This window comes from Pteropus medius, unplaced genomic scaffold, assembly GCF_902729225.1.
Source record: "Pteropus medius unplaced genomic scaffold, Ma_sr-lr_union100, whole genome shotgun sequence".
Taxonomy (NCBI): domain Eukaryota; kingdom Metazoa; phylum Chordata; class Mammalia; order Chiroptera; family Pteropodidae; genus Pteropus; species Pteropus medius.
Window position 1 is genome coordinate 10,173,548 of NW_024352786.1, and position 19,963 is coordinate 10,193,510.

Below are 19,963 nucleotides of genomic sequence, written 5' to 3' on the forward strand. Positions count from 1 at the left end.
CCTTTCTTTTCTTCCCTTCTTATAGATGAGGAAACATTATTTTGCAATAATAAACATTATTTTCAATTTGGCCACAATCACAAGCAATTCTGGAAATTAAAATTCCTCATGCTCTAATTAAACATTTTTAGTAAAAAGGTCCTGCTCACTGTAACCATTTTCTAGAAATCTATTCTGTAGCACTGCATATATAATTATTATATCTTCATTTATGCTCTTCCCAATTTTTAAACTTGTATATGTGACTCCATTAAATAGAATAGCTCGAGGGAACTGATCTTCCTAATAACTAATTCATAAACATTGCTAAAGGTGGTATATTTTTATATATAATTTCCTGAAGAGAAACTATACCAAAGTTCCTCTGACTTCGAGAATCTTAACAAAAACAACATTGTAGTTTTGGGTGGGACAAAGTTAATTAGGAATGAGAAATATAGACTAGAATGCTCATTATTTTTAAAATGTTTATTTTGAGCAAAGGATCCCTGTTATCTCGATCTTTAGCTTGCACTTGGCAGCTTGTATTTAAAGGATTTATCCTCCATGGGGGTTAAAGGGTGGGACTCTGGGTGGGTGGATGTGGATAAGACAGCAGGTCCAGTTTTGCCACTTTTATTAAATTTGTGCTAGGGTTGAAGTGCTCAGTGGAAAAAAGGAGCATTGTTTCTATGAAGTGGATGAAGGAACAGGAAGGAGGAAATGTGAGAAGGATGATTTCTCAATTTTATTTCTTAAAAGGTGCTCTTGTGACAGCATTTCCTCTAAACCCAATGTTTTGCGTCCAGTTTGACTGAAGCACACCCTTCTAGGTCTGGCAGTATATGGAAAGATGGAGAAGATTTTTTCCTAACCCAGCAGTAGGTCAAGCAGAAAAGTTGGGAGAACTGACTCTGCTGATGCATCTTCAATAAGTGACAGTATTGATTTTTGAAATCCTTAAGCCTTGGTATTTTCATAGATCTGTTTAAAAGGTGAAGAGAGATCTTTTATAAGGAAATAAAAAAGATCTACTAAATATTATAAACTAATCTGTGACTTTCTAAGTATCACTTGATCTTCGAATCATTCATGCCATTGCATAAAAATCAGAGGAAACCTAAGTGCATGAGAAAGCAGCTACTCTGAGGCGAGGTGGGTAATGTAGGCAGTCTGCTGGAGGAGCGGGTGGGTTCTGGGGTCACATAAACCTTGACTGAGTCCCAGCTTTGTCACTTACTAGCTTTGTCATCTTGAACAGTTTGCTTAACCCACTCCTTTAAGTTAAACAACGTATATAAACCACTTAGAGTTCCCAGCACACAGGTGCTCAATAAATGTCAGCTCTTTCTGCTCTCTTGACAAAGAGACCTTAACAAATACCAGCTTCGATGCCTGGAAGCGGAGGGTAGCAGCAGGGGTTATAAAGTATCCCCTAGGGCCCCACAAGTTATCAGGCGCGGCTATTTGTGTTTTTCATTAATATTTAATTTACTAAATAAATTAAACTATAATCCAAAACTGTAGTTTTCTCTTGAGTTGAGATCAACTACAAACTTTACACTGTATTTAAAATTCTCTGTATTTTGTCAGTCCTTTTAGTAGTGAGTTTTCAATGTGGTTAATTAAAGTAAAAGACAGTTTAAACACAAATGTAATATATTTGATTTTCTATTTAAATATTTTAGTTTTCTGGCCAATAAAACAAACCCTTTCCCAGTACTTAAGTCATTTTATAAAATGAATAAATCAAATTCATAAATAAGGGGAATCTTCAGTTCTCTTAAATATTTCAGCCTGTATAAAACATAACACAATTATCTCAAAAGTTTTAACTTAAAGATCTAAAGTCTAAATCAATCGCCTAATGACATATTTTAAAATGGAATCACAAGACTAAATTATATTAACAAATTATCTTAAACATTGTGAATATTGTACATATTTAAAATATTAGGCATTTCTATAAACTTATCTAAAAATATAAATACTTTGGATTTTATTTAGTGTATCATATTTATACTTAATTCCAAACTGCTCAGGGTTAAAACACTATCTTGTAAGGAATTTGCTTTAACATAGAACCCAAACTGAACAAAGGGTTCCATCTTCTTATCTTTGTCCCCAGGATTCAAATTACTAGTTACCTAATTCTCAAGTCCTCTTTGATTCTTCACCTCCCACATTGGCTGTTGTGCCAAGTGACCCCAATTAATGAATCTAGCCACTCTTTAATCGTATTCTGAATTCTTTGTTTACTCTTCCTTGATGACAAAGTCCTAATTCATAGGACATGCAATTGGAATCTGCATCATCAAACCCCCCATAATAGGTGGCAGACTAATAAGGACTGGTCACAGAAGAACCAGGAGTGAGAAATGTAATCGATCATATAATAGAAGTCACAGGAAAGAGAGAATTTCAAAAAGGAAGACATTGTCAATGTCAGTAGTTTGAAATGTAACAGAAGTTTATAAGGTAAAAGGATGAAATATGACCATCAGATTTAATCTTAAATTTAAAATTTAAAGTTCATCAGTGAAAATTTCATGTCATGATGTGGGTAGAAAACAAATAGCTATATATATATATATATATATATATATATAGGAGTGAACTGAAAGTGAGAAATTGGCAATTGCATTTAAAGGCAGCAAGGACCTAAGAATTCCTTAAGACTTTTTAACCCAATAGTTTAATAAGGGAAACTGTGAAGGAGAGAGAGAGAGAGATAAGATAGATAGGCATGGGATGGTAGCCAAAATGCAAAGGAATGAAGCTTAAAGGAAGAGATATTGGTTCTTTATTTAAACGAACAAAGAGAAAAAAAAGGGGGTTTGAATGTGTTTACTTAGGAGAGAGCTGACTCCTTTTTGGGATCAGTGGTAAGGGACAAGTGCTAAGAGTTGGAAGATGCAGGGCAGATTAATTGGTGTGCAATGTGCCACAGCATAGGTGCTAAAAGTAAAGGAGTCCCTGGGAAAAGGTTGACCTTGAGAAGGAAAAGGAACACCTTATCCTCTTAAAATGGAGAGAATGAGGAAAGGATTGATATAGAGGGAGATAACTTTGTAGATTCAGGTGGAGCAGGAAGTAACTTAGTTGAGGTAACTTAGCCTAAAGAACCGCCTGAATCTGGCCTGTCTCAGCCGGCCTGGCAGGGACTCAGATACGGTTTCTGGGAAAACACTGAATGTGGGCTGGGATGATGACAGCTCCAGAAATGGCCCAAAGGGCGCCATCGCAGCTTCCCGGGAAGGTAGCAGCGGTTTACAAGAATCACCGATCAGAGAAATTCTATAGGTTCTATTCAACTCTGTTTTCTGAGTTAAAAAAAATGGGACAGGGGTGAAGATATGCTCAGTAGCAGCCATTAGCATCTCTTAAACTAGAAACTGGGGTTCCTGACCCCCAGAACCATAGTCCCTTTAAATAACCAATCTTCCCCACCTCTCTCCTTCATTCTTCCACTTTCAGCATGTCACTTTCTCCAAAAAATCTTCCCTGGCCCCTCCGCCTCCCCATCTAACTCAGATCCCATAAAGGCTGTTACACACTCCTTTATCTTTCCTTTGTGGTAGCACAATTTGAAATTCTAGTTTTATTTATGTGATTATTAAATGTTCCTTTTTTTCCAAGTAGATAGTATAAGCCACATAAGGACAGGGACTCTGTTCACTTCTGTATCCTGGTCAGCACACATCATGTAGTTTGCACTCAATTCCAAGTGTATCAGTGTGGGCGAAGGGTATTCAAGAATTTTATTTGCAAATTAATGTTCTGCATTTGTGAAAAATGCCCACTATGGGGTTCCGGGAAGGTGACTTACGCTTTCCCTAAAGGTCAGGAATATGGAAAATGCTCGATACATACTTGTTGAGTGAATAAGAATTTCTGCACTGTTGGAATTTTAATTCTCTCAAGAAAAAAAAAATGCCTTGTCTCCAAGCCACTCAAAATAATCTAAAGATATTCACAAAACATTAAAAAAAACTATTTAAATGAGCAAGTTAAGATTTTCCAAATGATGTTATTTAGAGTAAATATTAGACTTCATCAATACTCTGTTAAAAACTGATTTGTAATGAAGATACTGATCATATAACTAAGGTAGCTTCTAGGATCATATATAACTAGAAAATCCATGCTTAATTCCTGAAGTTTCACAGTTTTAAAGTATCTCAGAGATATCTCTTTTTATATCTGACCCTCAGATACTAAATGAACTTACCAATTTTTAATATAGAAATTCATGCATTTGCAAACACTTAAAAAAAAAAAGGCATCACCAATGAATTAACTACCACCTTTCTCAGGAGAGGAAATTTGTGAACACACACATAAAGATCAGTACCATAGAGTAGGCAAATATTTTTCCATGTCCCACCCAAAGCAAACAAATGAAAACAGAAACTTCAAGGACAATTATAAAATATCTCCGGATTTAAAGACACAGCAGCCTTTTTTGCTTTGGCTTCCCTCTACACTTTCATCAGAAATAAATACTCCTTAATATTCTTCAGATTCCAACTGAGAAGTTCTAACAGGAAAACATTTCTTTTGATTGTGAGGTAATTAACTTTTTCATACATTTCTTTACTTTATGAAACAAAAAAGAATAAATAGAAAATGCCTAAATGTTAATTATGGATGTTAAGAGACATCACTGAGTCTACCTTATCTAGCCCTTAATTATAACTACAGATCTTTATATTCTAATTCTTTTATGGAAATTTTAATTTCCAATAAAGGCTATTATCCCCATTAACAATCAAAATGTACCGATGTTTAGCCATATAAACTATACCTACCAAAGTGTTACAGTGTCAGCATAAAAATGTTTTGTCAATATTTGGGCAAGTTATGGGGAATATCAATTCTTGAGTTTTTGGGGCAGACTAATTTCAGTCTATCCTGTTATCCGTCTAATATGTTTTGCATTTTACTAGAAAATTTGCTAACTATATCTCATACCAAGATTACTATCAGTCAGATAGATTATTGCTCAGTCTGGCCACAGCTGAAAAGAACAATGAGAAACATAACCTTTTCCAGGTATTTCTGAAGGTACACAAACAGTGCAGGGCTGGTGTATAAGGATATCATACCATCTAATAACTCAACAACTTTGTCATCTAGGAATTTTCTGATTCTAAGATCAGCTGAGCTGTGGTTCGTTCACATTTTTTCTGTTCCGTTTGTCTACTATTCTTCTCCTATGAAAGGGCATACGTTCTCCTCATCATCATCATCTCAGCCTCTACGTGAGGCTAGGATTCCAGTAACTGAATTTCTGCATTTGTGAAAAGCATGATGTGAGCCTACTGAAAGGCAGACATTTAGCTGACCCAGGGGACAATAATTATTAGTACTTTAAATTTATCCTGATTTTCATTACATCAAAATACTAGCTTGCTGAATACAATTTAAAGGCGTAGCACAATTGTGATATTTAACCATTGTTTTAGTAGTTGTTTTAAGATAAAGTGTATAAATGCATTAGTACTTTAAATTCAGCACTGTGAACCCACACAAGATTAGCAATAGGAGAAAAACTGGTTTGAAAAAGCATAAACTTAAACTTTACATAAATGTGTGTGGTGTCTAAAAAAAAAAAAACAGATGCTAATTTAAAAATGGAAATGTTTAAGATATGGAAAATGCTAAATTGAAATAAATTAATAAAACGCTGGAAACAAGCTCACAGAATTTGTAAAATAGGAACAGAATAGTTTCCGACAGACAGCAGCCCATTTAGGTGATGAACACCAGATGCCAAGTGTGGTTCAGTATAGACAAAAGTACTGATTAGCTTCGGGGGAGAAGGAGAAAAGAATCAGGCATGGAGGATGGGAAAGCCAAACACAGCCCTTAACAGACGAGGGCAAGTGGCTCCCTAATCTCCCCTGGGTAATTCCTAGTATAAGGACAAGGTAGTTATCTACCCTCATTTGTGTCAGTGAATTCTGATCCATAAGTGTCCAGTTTGCTAGGCCATCACCACATGAAGGTGGACAGTCTGAAACACTGCTCTGGGCCCACAATCAGAACAAGGATCGCTGCAATTCTGTAAGAAACAGTCCCCGAAGCACACTCTGTGAAAAGATCTTGAGTCTTAGGAAGGGAGAACTCTGAAGACAGCTGGGGGAAATCACTGACATCAACTAATTGAAAGAATCCTTGAAGAGCAATGCCATTTCCTCTAGGAAGTTCAGGATACTGGTGTTATTGTTGCAGTGAGAAGGATACTCACTGACCATCCCTCAAATTCAAAGTCCATTTCCCCAGGGTAACCAATTAGGCAATGCAGCTGAGTGCCCCTAACTTATTCTTACTGAATATGTGGGCAGGGGTAGTGGCATGGGGGATGGGGAGGAAGCTATGTGAGAGCAACACAAGTGTGGGAGTCTTTCTCTTCCCTGAATTTTAGTCCTGCCTCTTGGATCCGAAGTCTAAGTCTATTGATTGCTTTAATGAGTGTTTTACTGTATATTCAGCAGGATGCTGGACACTGACTATCTGAGTCTGAGCACACGATTTATTGAAGGAGGAAGAGAGTCACTTGACAATCCAATAAAAGCCAAACTATTCATAGATACAGGGAATGCTAGGGGAGACCCAGCTCATAGTAGAAAGGATTCTAGACTGAGTTAGCATATCCCTAGGTTCTTGTCTTGGCTCTGCTATTAATTTAGGGTCATGGGACTTTGGCCAAGCAATTCACTTCTCTGGGCCTGTTTTCTCAGATGTGAAGTGGAGATGTTGAACTAAGTGACCTTTAAGGTCCTTTTGGGATCTAACACTCTGGAAGGAATGTGCTCCGTGTGTTCAGAACAGGGAAAAATCATTTGGGATTAGAATGATCAGGAGTTTTCCCGGCAGTTTGCTCATTTTCTGCAGTCTGGTTTCGCAGTTGTAAAAAAATCCAGAGTACAGAAATTTTCCTTCCAGATATTTTACCTATGAGTACTAATTATAATCATTACTATTGCTAAGTGCTAATTAAAATCATTACTTTTTATATTAAAATGGAATGCTAAGTGCATGTTTCTTCAACAAATTTTTAAAAATTTCTTATATCCTGGATATCTACCACGTCGTCACATATACATCTCATTTCTTCATCAGTGCAGAGTATTGCATTGTATCTATAACTTGTAGTTCATTTAACTATCGTATATTGACAACATATGAATTTTTTTTTTTTTTACACCTATAGCACCTGGTCTTCCTAGGTGGTCTCCCATCCAAGTACTAACCAGGGCCGACCCTGCTTAGCTTCCAAGATCAGACGGGATTGAGAGTGCTCAGGGTGGTATGGCTGTAGACTGAATTTTTTTTTTTTTCCTTTGATCACAAACAACACTGCAACAAAAGTCCTTGTAGACTTTGTTCTAAAATTCAATCTTACACTTCCTCCCTCACTTCCCATTTCCAATCCATCACCAGGTCCTGGTCATTTCACTGAAAATAACTCAGGAACCCATCCACTTCTCTCCATCTAATTACTCCCACTTTCTTCAAGTGGAGAGTCAACAACATCCACGTAACAGCTCCTTAATTGGTCTCCTCTCTCTCCAAAGTTTGGCCTTTTAGTTTCCCAAACTACAGCCAGAGATACAAAATCTTATTATTTTGTAGCCTTCAATAGCTTCTTACTGTTCTTAAGATAAAGACCATTGCCTTATAAGGTTGTACTGTCTATAACACACTTTGAGATATATCAGTAAAGACAGTCTGAGATTCATGAGTGTGTTTTTAATCTGCACTCTAGGATTTAGATTAAATTAGTTGCCCTAAACAGGAAGGTACACTTCAGAGATGATCATTAATAGAAGGCAGTATAGTCCAGAGGTGGTGTCTAAAGTTATGTTAGCTTTCTTATTTCTAATTAACACAAAGGACTTTCTTAATTAGCAAATAGATATTAGAAGTTATCTCTCCTTGAAGTCGGTTTTGTGTGAGATGCGTGAACTGGCTGGAATAGTGTAAAGGCATTCTCGCTCTCGAATCAACATGGTAGGTGGTAGCAATTCAGTAACCTCTGGTTACAGCGGTTCCCAATGCTAGTTTCTGAAAAATGCTTTGTCCAGTGGTTAGCTCAAAGGGTTCCTGTGGATTAAACTCTTAAATTAGCTCAACCCTGTCTCTAAAGAGTGTCACACTGTGTTGAATGAACTTTCCGTGAAATATGTAGTTGAAGAAACTAAAAGAAGGGACTTAACAAAGCTTACAGAACAGGATACACGATTGTTTTGATTCCTGCTCACGAATTGATGTTGGAAGGTGTGGCTGAATTGAACTGGAGATTTGCTCAACCGAGGCTTCAAGGAAGGAGACTTTACCGATGTCTTAATATTGGACGTTTCGACACCCCACAAACAAACAAACAAACCTTAAATAAATAAGGACTAGACTGGTTGAGGTCAGATGATAGTGCGTGGCCTACGAAGCCCTACATGATCTCGCTTCCACCTACAGCTAATTCTCTGGTACTCAAGACATTTCTGGGAACACTGCCACCTTGGAGGTGAGCCTGCTATATACGTTTCTCACCTTTGCGACTCCCTTTGCCTAGTTAGATCCCTCTCATCCTCAGGAAAGCTGTTCCTGTCCCTGACTCTCAGGTAGGTCACAGCTCCCATTGCACGCTTCATAGTGCCCAAGACCCACCTCCCTTGTAGTCCATACAGGAATGCAGAGTGCTGTTTCTGTACGGTTACTGCTCTGATACCTAAGAAATTGTGTCCAAGTTCATTTTGTTCACCTGGTGCAACCTCCATTTGTTCAATAGAAGTTGGTTTAGATTTTAGTCTATACCGCATTAACAGGAAAAAAAAAAAAGCTTTTTATATCACTAAGTTTACTAAATGGAGTGGGCCCTCCACAGTAGAAACACTTTGTAATATAGATATTTTTAAAATTCAACTGAACTCACAAAGTGAAGAATGACGAGTATATAAAGTAGCAGAGGCAAGGCAATGGACCTCTCTTTTAAATACAATAAATGCCAACTTACTTATTTTGAAAATCTCTTATGGAAATGAGGACCAGGAAAAAAATCATCTTCTTCATCTCTCATTTTTCCATATTTTAGTCGCAACCTTTACAGGATGATCATTTCAGCATGTGAAAAAGTTCTGCTTTCTCAGAGAACTCCACTTTTACTTTGTTTCCTCAAAATGAAGTCACTGACCCCTCCCCCCCACTTCTCACTGATACAAACAGGGAACTGTTACTACATTTCACCCCAAAGTTCTTAACATGCTTGAGGTAGAGGAAGGATTTAAAACTACCCCTGGTCCAAATCTTCCATTTTACGCTTGAGAAAACTGAAGGCTGCAGAGGCTAAGTATCCATCCGATTTATTAAACATTTACTAAGGACAGACACATGCTAGGGGAAGCAGTTAGTTAGCTTCCCGGTTCTATAGATAAAGAAATTGAAACCAAGGGAGATTACACGAAATTCCTCCTGCGGTCCCACAACAAATGGCAGAGTCAAAGCTGGCGTGAATCCAGCCCTCATTCCAGTCTCTTCTGACGGAGCGGCTTACATCTTTTACTCCTCTGAGACTCACTCAAGAAGTGGACCAAATGGCTTAGTGAGGGAAGAAGATCCAACCACCGCCCCAGGTTTTTCCAAGGGCTCACAGAAACTAAGTGGATGGTGAGCACCTGCCAACAGAAGTTTCTGAGTAAAGAGATTTAATGGGGCCAAACATGCACATGATGCTGTCATCTGTGTTTGAGAAGATGGTTCTGATGTTTCTGACTTATGGGCGTGTGTGTACGTGTGCCTCGCCCAGTCACACCTGCCGTTAAGAGACCTGCAAATTGCTAGGGTGGCGAATTCTTGAGTTTTTGTTTGCTCGTTTTGCGTTTTGTCTAATTAACTCTTACAGGACAATTGTCAGTAATTTTACTTTCTCTAAAGTTACTTTAGCTTTTTTTTTTTTTTTTGATAATATGAAAGTCTGACTGCTTGGCCCCATTAAATCTTTGAATTTAGTCAGGGTATTAAAAAAAAAAGAACCCTTTAACTTTCTCCACATCAGTGGGCTGTGACTTCTCTACCGTCCTCTGTTTTCCAGCTCACCTCCCTGGAGCCACAACCTAGCCCTGTGCTTCAGCATCAAAAACGGTCATAGAATTAACAGAGATGGAACTCATTTCAGGGCAGGGAGATCAGTGGTCTTCTGAGGTGGAGCCTCTCTGCCCGCGTTGCAGTATATCTCTGAAGCTTTTATTACGTCCACTCCTGCAACACTTGGCTTCCTTCACCAAAACCAAATCACGGTGAGAATCATAAAACCTGCCCTGTCAGGTTTAAAAGAGGATGCAGATACATTGTACTTTGGAAACTCAATCTTGACTGTCTAGCTAATTAATTCTGATTTATGATTCTCTTTTAGCAATGACTATAGCAGTAAGTGCATTTTGTTACATGCCAGGCAGTTAGCAAACCAGGATTCGAACTCAGGTTATCTGACTTTGAATTGTGAGTTCTCCCAGCTTCCTCACGCGGTGGTCAGAGGCTGGGAAACAGGACAACAGGGACAGAAATCACTCTGAAGCAGTTTATTCAGAGTGCAAGGCTGGGGGTTAGGAACAAGGGGTGCAGCTCCAGTTTTGTTTCCAACATGTGGGGTACCCTTGAACAAGCCACTTCTGCTCTCCAGAACTTGGATTTCTTATCCATAAAACCAGATGTTTCAAGCCCTTCTGGGTCATGATTCTATAATCTATGGGCATTTTTTAAGCATCAGCTTAGTTTCTTAGGAAGCAGGCTTAAAAATATATTTGGAAAAAATAAAAACATTTTTATCATTCAAAGAATCAAAAGAAAAGGTTGCAAAATAACTCATATTATTTGAAATATAAAGTGTGATTTGTTGTCATTGGGATCAATATGGAAATTAAAAATAAGAAAACCAGATGAGGAAAGAAATCGGTATTATGAGCCATTTTCAAATTTTCATGAAATAGTTACTTCAAAATCACTGATTTAAACTGTCAAGCACTTTTCTGAATTTGGCACAGTGTATGTGGAAATCAAAACAAAACCCAAAACTGATCAGACTGAAAATTTCCTCTCAAGACCAAATACAAAACCTGCAGAGTGCTTCAGTGCACAAATGGAAGATTGGTTTGGGATAAGGAGACCTGGGTTTGAATCTTGGCTGAGTGACATGCTAAGTCTCAGTGTCCTTATCTGCAAAAGGGGCAATATAATCCTACCCATATAGATGTCACACAACAGTTGAGGAGGTCTAATAAACAGAAGAACTATATGAAGAACTGTTTCATTATAATTAATCGCCTGCTAAAAAAAAATTCTCTAGCTACAGGAAATTTACATGGGCAAACAGATTTGGAACCTTAATGCTTGAATTGCCTCTTGGCAAAACCACCATTATCACCAAAAAGTGTCTTCTTTTTCAGTAGTAAGGAACAAATGCAAAGATAGCATCTCAACCTAAAGATTGGGAAACAATTCAGAACCTGGCAGTCCAAAACAACCTTCACTTCCTCTCTTACTTTCCCCAGAATCCAATTTGGCATCAAGTCTCAGGGGACGTGCTTTGAAATGCCTCTTAAATTGGACTCTTGGTCTCTTCCACCATCTCTGCCTTAGTCTGAGCTGTCCTCATGACATGCCTAGATGACAGCAAAACCTCCCAAGGGTTCACTCTCCCCTCTAGGCCATCCACAGGTCTGCCTAATTAGCCTTCCTAAAAAGCAGACTTCCTCAGGATCAGGTGATCCTATCAGTCTCGCACTATTTCCCTCTACTCTAAAACACACTGGTTCTCTAGTCCAGGAATCCCTCACATGCCTACAGACTCCAGCCTCTGGGCCTATGCTCCTGCTGTTCTCCCTGCCTACAATGTCCTTCCACCACCAGACCATCTTATAACCAATCACTTTCCCCATGCTCCCTTTACTGCGGTACTTCTCAGACTTTGCTTATGAATCACCTGGGGATCCCGTTAAAATGCAGATTCTGATTCAACAGCTCTGAGGTACAGTCAAGACTCCGCATTTCTAATCAGCTCCCAGTTGACACCACGTGGGTTCCATCACCTACCAGCTGCATCCGCTGCCTAACTCAGACCAACCAACATGACTGGGTTTCAGTTTCCTCACCTGAAAATAGGAATTCTCCCTTCACCTCTAGAGTAGATGTGAGAATTAAGTTCGGTGGGTTATATAAAGTGCTCTGCCAATGTGGTAGATTGCAAAAATGGCTACAATTCCTCATTCCTCCTGAATCCAGGCCATTCTCCTGACTTGCTTTTAAAATAGTTTGGAAGAGAAGCAACTTGTGTGTGTTTCAGGCTAGGCCTCAAGGAGCTCTGCTTCCATGCTCCCTCTTACAACTATACCCAGCCTGTCAAATGATGGGAGGCATGAGGCCTAGCTGTTCCCCAGCCAACTCAGCAATGGTCAGCCAATACCCAGAGGCAGAGCCACCGAGGCGACCACAGATGCATAAGAGAGCCTGGACAAGACCAGCAGATTCTCCAGGCCCAAAGTATTGATCTGCAAAGTCATAAATTAATACGTGGTTATTTAAAGCCATTATATTTTGGAGTGGTTTGTTACACGGCACTAATAATACTGTATATGTAATTTCTTCATAAATAGTGTCTATGATAATATTTTAAGAAAAAAGTACTTAATAGGAAATTTATTTTCCATACCACTAAAATTAAAATTTGGGGGTCAGTCGTAGGAAGATGACTGAACTGGGAGTTGGGATTCTTAGATTCTGGTCCCAGGAGCTTTCCAATGGGCAATCTTACGACCTTGGACACATCATTTAACCCTTTTGAGCCTCTGTTTTCTCATCTGTAAATTAAGGTGGTTAGACCAAATGGCTCTTAAGTTTCTTTTCTAGCTGTAAAAATGATTGAGGGTGTACTTTTCCAAAACATAGTACTTATTTCCTTGCTAAAAGTGCTGAACGCAAATCTCCTCTCCTTGTAGACTGAGGATGCAATCACAGAAAACCTTCACTATGTCGCCTCTGCTATTTCGCAGTTGGTTGCAGCTCCATTCACTTAGAATAGCCACACACCAAACCTATACCACGGGCCTCCTCGCTGTGAACCAGGAAGCTCATTAGGAATCAAAGGATAAAGAATGCCATGTAAGTTCTAGTGAGAATCTAAGTCTGTGGCTCTTAACGACTATTTGCCGGCGCAGGTGAACTTCTTTTATTCATTTCTAAGCTGCAATAAACATTCTGGAGGGCTGAGGTTGCATAGTTTGATCACTGAATAAGAGGGATACTATTTTACAGCCATCAAGTATGAATCAAATCTGCCTTTATCATACATAAATGATCCAAGATATATGTACTTAATTATCAAATGGGGTAGGGGGAGATTCAACACCAAAATTTAAAAAACATTAAAAATTTATGTGTATAAAGACTGATTCTGGGACTAACAAACAAGTAAATTACAAATCATTCAAAATACATGTTATATTAAAAAGCTATACCTGTGGCAGTAAGTCAATAACTAAGGTGACTTTTCTCTCACAGGCATTCAGCACCTCTCGCATACTGCTAGTACATACTCTTTCACTGCACTCCTGCAAGTACAGGCACACCCCCGAGATGCTGCGGGTTCGGTTCCAGACCACTGCAACAAAGTGAGCTGTCGTCTTTTTGTTGCTGGAGGGTCTTGCCTTCAATTTGTTAAAAACACAACATCTGTGAAGTGCAATAAAACTAGGTATGGCTGTACAGTCTTCTCTGTGACATACAGCAGGCCATATTGTGAACGACTGAAAAAAAAAAGGCCGTCCTACTGCCCACTTCCACTACTACTGCACAATCAAAAGTCAGGTATTTTTATTCTCAGGAGCTAAGTTAAACCTGAGAATGTATGTACAATATGACAACAGTTTATCTTAACTTTGCCTTCAGATGTATATATTTAAGTCTACATAAAGAAGCACTGGGTTGTTGAAAATGTAAAATATATTTGGCTCATTCTTTGCAAAAAAAACTTTGTGATGGAAACAAACTACGCAGGGCCCTAGAGTAACTTCAGCCAGTAGGGAAAGCATTGCAATGCAATGTGGCTTATGGTTATCTACCTGGAACAAATGTATTTTGTAAATTATTTTCTCTGAGTTAGCATGCTAAATACCTTTGCCCCTCTAAATATCTTTTGAATCAATTTACTTCTCTCTCCTCTCATATGGATTTTTATAGCAGCTGCCTTGCTTGTTTCTTCCCTGTTTCATTCTTCTCATTGAAGCCAGAGTAAACTTTCTAAAATATAGGTCTGCTCTGCTTAAAATCCTCCATGACTTTTCTGAAGACTGTGAAGATCCATGAAGGCAAGGACTGTGTCCCCAGGACCTCACTGAGCGTCTGGTGTCTCTGGCTCTACACACATGCTGTCTCCAAGGACAGGTCAGGGTTTCATGTAATTTTAGAGAGCCACTTATACACTGAACAGAAAAGCGTTCACTGCTCATAGTGAAATTTGAGACATGATATTCCTTGTCTTACGTTAACAATATTCACTGCAGTTCAGGAGCATCTTTTCTAAGATGCTTGAGGACTCAGTCAGTATTTTGAGTTTTTTAAAAGTATCTGCTTGAGGACACATTCATCTGATGGATGTGTTATAAGTATGTTTTAGGATAGGGTCATTTTGATGATATATGGTCTTTCTGAAGATTCCAATCTCTGTGGGACCATGACGATCTCAGCTGGACGGGGTGTGAGTAGAAAAAAGATTTCACTTTCATTTTATTCTCCTAAATAGCTTTCAAGTAGAAACAAGGTTAAGAAAGGCTATAACTGGGTGACTCACAGTTGACCTGCAAATGGCTAAAGGCTCACGGCTGCCCTTCCCTAAGATAAGCCTATCAACTCCTGTTTTCTAGATGTCTAGGTTTATCTGCAACCAGATAATCAATCTAAAGACCAAAAAAGGAAGTAAAAAGAAAAGGCAGGAGCAAGGTACTATTTAACTAAGACCTTCAAAGAGCCCCAAATTCAGGGTTATTGGAAACACTGTAAAACTAGGGGAGTTTGAAACATTCCAGGTAGAGAAAACCCAGCTACTGGGAGGCTGGTATTTGATTATTTGGAAACTGGAGTCCATTCCAAGAAACACAGTCAATGGGCTGCTGGGGCACCCAGGCAGGGCAGTTCCAGGAGGCAGGAGGGCAGGACTGCGCTGCCCTTGGGCTGGGACTGGATTCCGGCCAGAGCTTAGCCAGGTAGTGTTTTCAGACTCAGAGAGAAACTAGGCAGGAAATCAGGGGAACCCTTTCATTTTTTAAGTTAATGAACACGTTTAGTTGATATACCGTTTTTCAGATTCCAGATATGCAAAAGCTCTCAGTACATAGCTAAGATTGGTCACATTTATCTTACCATGTCATTAGATATTTATTAGAACCATTGAGGACCAGATCCTGGGATGAGGTGCCATGATAGGCACTTATCACATAATTGCTGAAGGAAAAAGCAAGACGGACTTTGAACAAAGAAATGAAGAACCCCACCTTCCTACATCAGTGTCTGTTCCATTTTTACTCTATGATCAAGACAGCTTTCTATAACTGACCCTTTGCACTTCAGAGAAATAAATAACTTCATAACTCTAACTTTAGAGCTTCAAATTATTGTTCCAATGACCTGCCCTCATGACTGTTAAGGTGCTCTATAGGCACAGGTGTTTAAAAGACTTTAACATCTGTCTCCTTAAAATAGTATCAGCTGGAGGATTAAATGTGGGAATAATTGGCTGATATGAAATCTATTGTCTTTAAAAGCAGCAACACTTTCTTTCTCATCAGCTCTCAAATGTTTCTCATCTTTTTGTTACTCCTCACAAGCTTCGTTACAACCACCAGGAATCCACAAGCCATGGTAAGAAGCACCATCAGTAATTCTCTCATAGTGACAGGAAGAAAGGAAACACTCTATTCTTTAATGATTTCAACCAACCTATGGAACACCGGCTTCCTCTAAATTCACTGGGTAAATATCTCTACCACCTGTCAAATAAAATGTGTTGTTAGTAAAGAGAAATTTCTTTTGTTTTTAAGTTTAATTCCATGCTGGAGGAAAAAAAAAATCCAAAACGTTGATTTCTGTCATATTATTGGAAAAATTCTGCAGTGTTAGTTTGTGAAAATTTCACCTCATCAGAACTGCCAAGGTCAATGAGACCCAAGTAACCAATCTGAAGGTGCTTGCCTAATTATTATTCAGCAAACAGTTTGTGACCATTTAGCCGTTTGTACCTGGCACCCTCTTTCAACACGGTGCTGCCACCTAGCACTGCTCCCTCTTCCCTCCACCCCTCCCCACGGCCACCCAGAACGCCAGCACTCCAAAGGAGCAAATTCTGGGACACAAGGACATTTCAAAGAAACAGAGGTGGTCACATTCCATTTCGTTTCATTAAAAAAAAAAAACAAAAGCAAAAACAAAAACGAAAAACCAAAAAACAAAAAACACTCAGATGCTTAAAAATGGGGGAAGGGAGGGCTTAGAAATAAGGCGAAAATCTCCTGCACTTTTTCCAATTCAAGTTCTCAGGCATTGTTGAAAGTTCATTAATTAGGGATTTAAAAACAAGTGTTTCATACACCAATTAGATGCCAAGCTTTACAAACTGTCTTGGGTCTTTAGTTTGAGGAATTTGTAAAAGTTTCCCGCCCGTCTCCCGCCCCCCCGCCCCCATCCTGGATTTTGTCTTTCCATACCTTTGTTGAATTAAGAAACTTTTCGGAAGTAATCAAACTGATAATCGTCCCCAGCCCTCCAACCCCCCGCCCCCAGGGCAAAAGGAAATAAAAATGACCTGCGGAAGAAATCGGGGAAATAATGTCACAAAGCCGAATTCCGCAGGAATCAAGCCCTTGTCCTCCCCGCGGCGAAGTCCCACGCGCGGGGCGGAAGAAGGTCCCTACCTGGGCCCGGGCGGCGGTGGCGGGGTCGCAGCGCCCATGGCTTCGCCGGCCTCGGGCGGCCGCGCCGGGAACACCAGCCGCTGCTCAGCGCCGCCCGGAGCCCGCGGCGCTCGCAGCGGCCGCCCGGCCTCGGTCATTGGGCCCGCGCGTCACGTGACCCGGCCCGGGGCGAGCCTCCCCGGCACGTGTAACCCTTTACCCGCGCCGCGCGGCTCCTCCAGCGGTGCCCAGGCTGCACCGAGGGCGCGAGCTCCAGCCCCTGGAATCCTGCTTTCGACCTCTCGCAGCTGGAATGGCCTTCCGGGAGCTCTGAAGCAGAAAATCCAGGAGCCGGGCCGCTGAGCACCCACAGCCAGGTTGCATGCCAGCCTCCTGCCCGTGCTGGGTAACTTTTTGGTGCCTACTTTAATGTGCTGTCGGGAGAGGAGAGCTTCCTATGATTCTGGACGTAAGCGAGGAGATAAATAAATGGACTCCTGGCAAATAGATCTGTACCCTCGCCGCCGTGCACATGTGTTTTTCTGTTTCCCCTGCCGTTCTGGTATTAGCGCCTTAGACTTGGTGTGTGCACTGTAGCCTGCTTTTGAGATCGGTGGTCCAAGAATCAGCGCAGGCGCTACGATGATAATTCCCCAGGGGGAAGCTGCAAACGCTCCACAGGCTCGCTGCATATTCAAGACCACAGTGGGCATTCAACGAAATCATGCTTCCCCGCACCCCCGTCCTTCTCTTTTCCTGGGGTGTTGGACTTCGGCTGCACCACTTCTTCCAACCTACTGAGCTCCACGCTGGTACTGGTTGCAATCCATGCACTTAAGGTGGGTGGACAGTTGTTGCTTTACCCTAAAATACTTCTTTAGGATGGGCCATTCCTTTCACCTGTGCTCCAAATAAACGCTGGGCTTGACAGAAAAATGTATTAAACAACTGCGCCACCTAGCTTATCCTCTTCTTTCTTTCCCCTCCAACTCATCCAAGGGAGAAGCAGGATAAAAACAGGATGCTGGAGAAGCAACAGCAAGAATACTATTTAAAGATGCAGATACTGCCCTTAGTTTTCGGTATGTCCACTTTAGTGACTCCAGGGCCGTTTACACGACATTCGCCTTTATGGAGTAAAACTCGTTTTTTGAATCTTCCCAGTCGCATAGTAGCTGCATGTTTTAAAATGACAGATTTATGAGGAAAGTTATATATCGTTTTACATCATTTACAAATTGATGTTTTACATTATTTTCTGATCAAACCCTTTATGTCCTTCATGTCCAACTTCTAGACGATACTTTAGTAATGTCCACAGGATATTGGTACATTTATCAGGTTATTCTGAACACAAAGACTTTGATATTTATCATGGTTTTTAAAGTGTGGTTCCCAGACTAGCAGAATAAGCACCATCTGGGGCAAATTAGGTAAAAATGTAAATTCTTGGGCCCCACCCCAAACATATCAATTCAGGAATAGTGGGGGGTAGGGAGGGTGAAAAAAAATCTGTTTTAACAAGTGATGCACAGTTCAGTTTGTGAACCACTGCTCTTAGTATGCTCGAGTGTCTGATTAAGTCACCCTCATCTGCTAAAGGCAGGGATCCTAGAAAGCCAGAGGTGGTGGTGTTATTGGTAACCTCACATTATAATGTTGTATAATTTGTGCATTGCTACACTGAAACCCAACACTCTGATGTGTCTATACAAAGTATAATCTGTACGTCCTGCAGATCACAAGGAGTACCAAATGGAGACCTGTGGGGTCCTTGTGAAAAATACAGAAGAAAATTTGCTTGACGTATGTGGAAATGAAAACACTATAATTCATTCAGTTTTTTAAAGTGCCTTCATGTTTTTGTTGGCATGTAAATTGTTTCCAACCGATGGATCATAGAATATAGGAAAGCTAACTTGAGTAGATTTCTCAATATAATTCTAAATTCATCAATATAGTTCTGAAAAAGAAAGACGCAAATTTTAAAAGTATATGGTATTGACTTGCTACACACACATACCACGTGAGGCCTTTTAGACTTTTGAGAAAGATAACTGGTAGATTCCTCATCTTTAGCTCAGATTTCTTGATTGGATGGATAGCATATTTGGAATTGCCTGCACGGATGTCTTAACCTTTGAACTCTCTAGATCCAACTTTATTATTTCCCCAACTTTCATCTCCTAACCTATTCATTTTACATTTGCAACTTTGCTATCAACCAAATTTCAGGTGATACTGGAATTATTTGTTTTCCCTCTCTTTCATCACCCACCTCTGTCAGTTGAGCCCTGAAATCACTCTTGAATTGCTCCCCCTCTTAGCATTCTCACTGCCACTGTACTAAGATCAAGTTCTTACACTTCCTATTTCAGATTATTGTAATAAGCTCTTTACTGGTTTCCCAGCTTCTAGTCTCTTCCATCTCTAATCCATCTGACATGGTACTGCCCGAGTCATTCTAAAATGCATTCTGATCAGGCCATTCTTCTCAAAAATTTTTTCACGATTCCCTGTTGACTACTGAATAAAGTGTAAAATCCAAGCATAGCATTTGAACTCACCCAAAATATGCTTCAACTCTCCTTGTTTTGGCTCATATAGCTTCCTTCACCTGAAATGTCTTTCTAACATTCTAATGGCTAAGTCCTACCTCTCCTTCAAGCCTCAGCTGTCACCTCTTCTTGGCCACCGTTTTTGATTCCCAGAGTTAATTGCTCTTTTGCAATGTCTCCTCAGCACTTGGCTTTCACTTTTATTAACAACTTTGTATCATAGTCTGTTTTACATCTGATTGAGTTGTATCTCCTTTAGATTATACGATTCTGGATGGCAGTAGTTGTATAAGACTAATTTTCAAATCACCGTTGGGTATTTGTTGTGTTTTTGACCCTAGGATAGAAGATATTTAGTTAAACAACAAATCCCATGTACATGAATTGCTTTTATGGAAATATTGACAGTCAGCTCCTCTTCATTTTCTCAGCGAACCGAAAGAGAAGAGCATTTAAAGTTCAGTGTAAAGGATTTGGATTAGAATCCAA

At 39.8% G+C, this 19,963-nt stretch overlaps 1 protein-coding gene and 1 pseudogene across 5 annotated transcripts in view; both read right to left on the reverse strand.

The window, feature by feature from the left end:
- The window catches only part of PGCKA1 (PDCD10 and GCKIII kinases associated 1), a 69,055-nt gene extending 52,024 nt beyond the window's left edge, over positions 1-17,031 (reverse strand). For 2 of the 5 annotated variants that reach the window (XM_039848828.1, XM_039848833.1), the window contains exon 1: positions 16,938-17,031. The gene's annotated coding sequence lies outside the window, so the exon portion shown is untranslated. Of the gene's footprint in view, positions 1-16,828 lie in introns of all 5 variants that reach the window. The other 3 variants (XM_039848831.1, XM_039848832.1, XM_039848829.1) reach the window with 3 other exon arrangements.
- LOC120591370 (uncharacterized) lies at positions 7,190-7,308 on the reverse strand (annotated as a pseudogene).
- Positions 17,032-19,963: the final 2,932 nt, after the last annotated feature.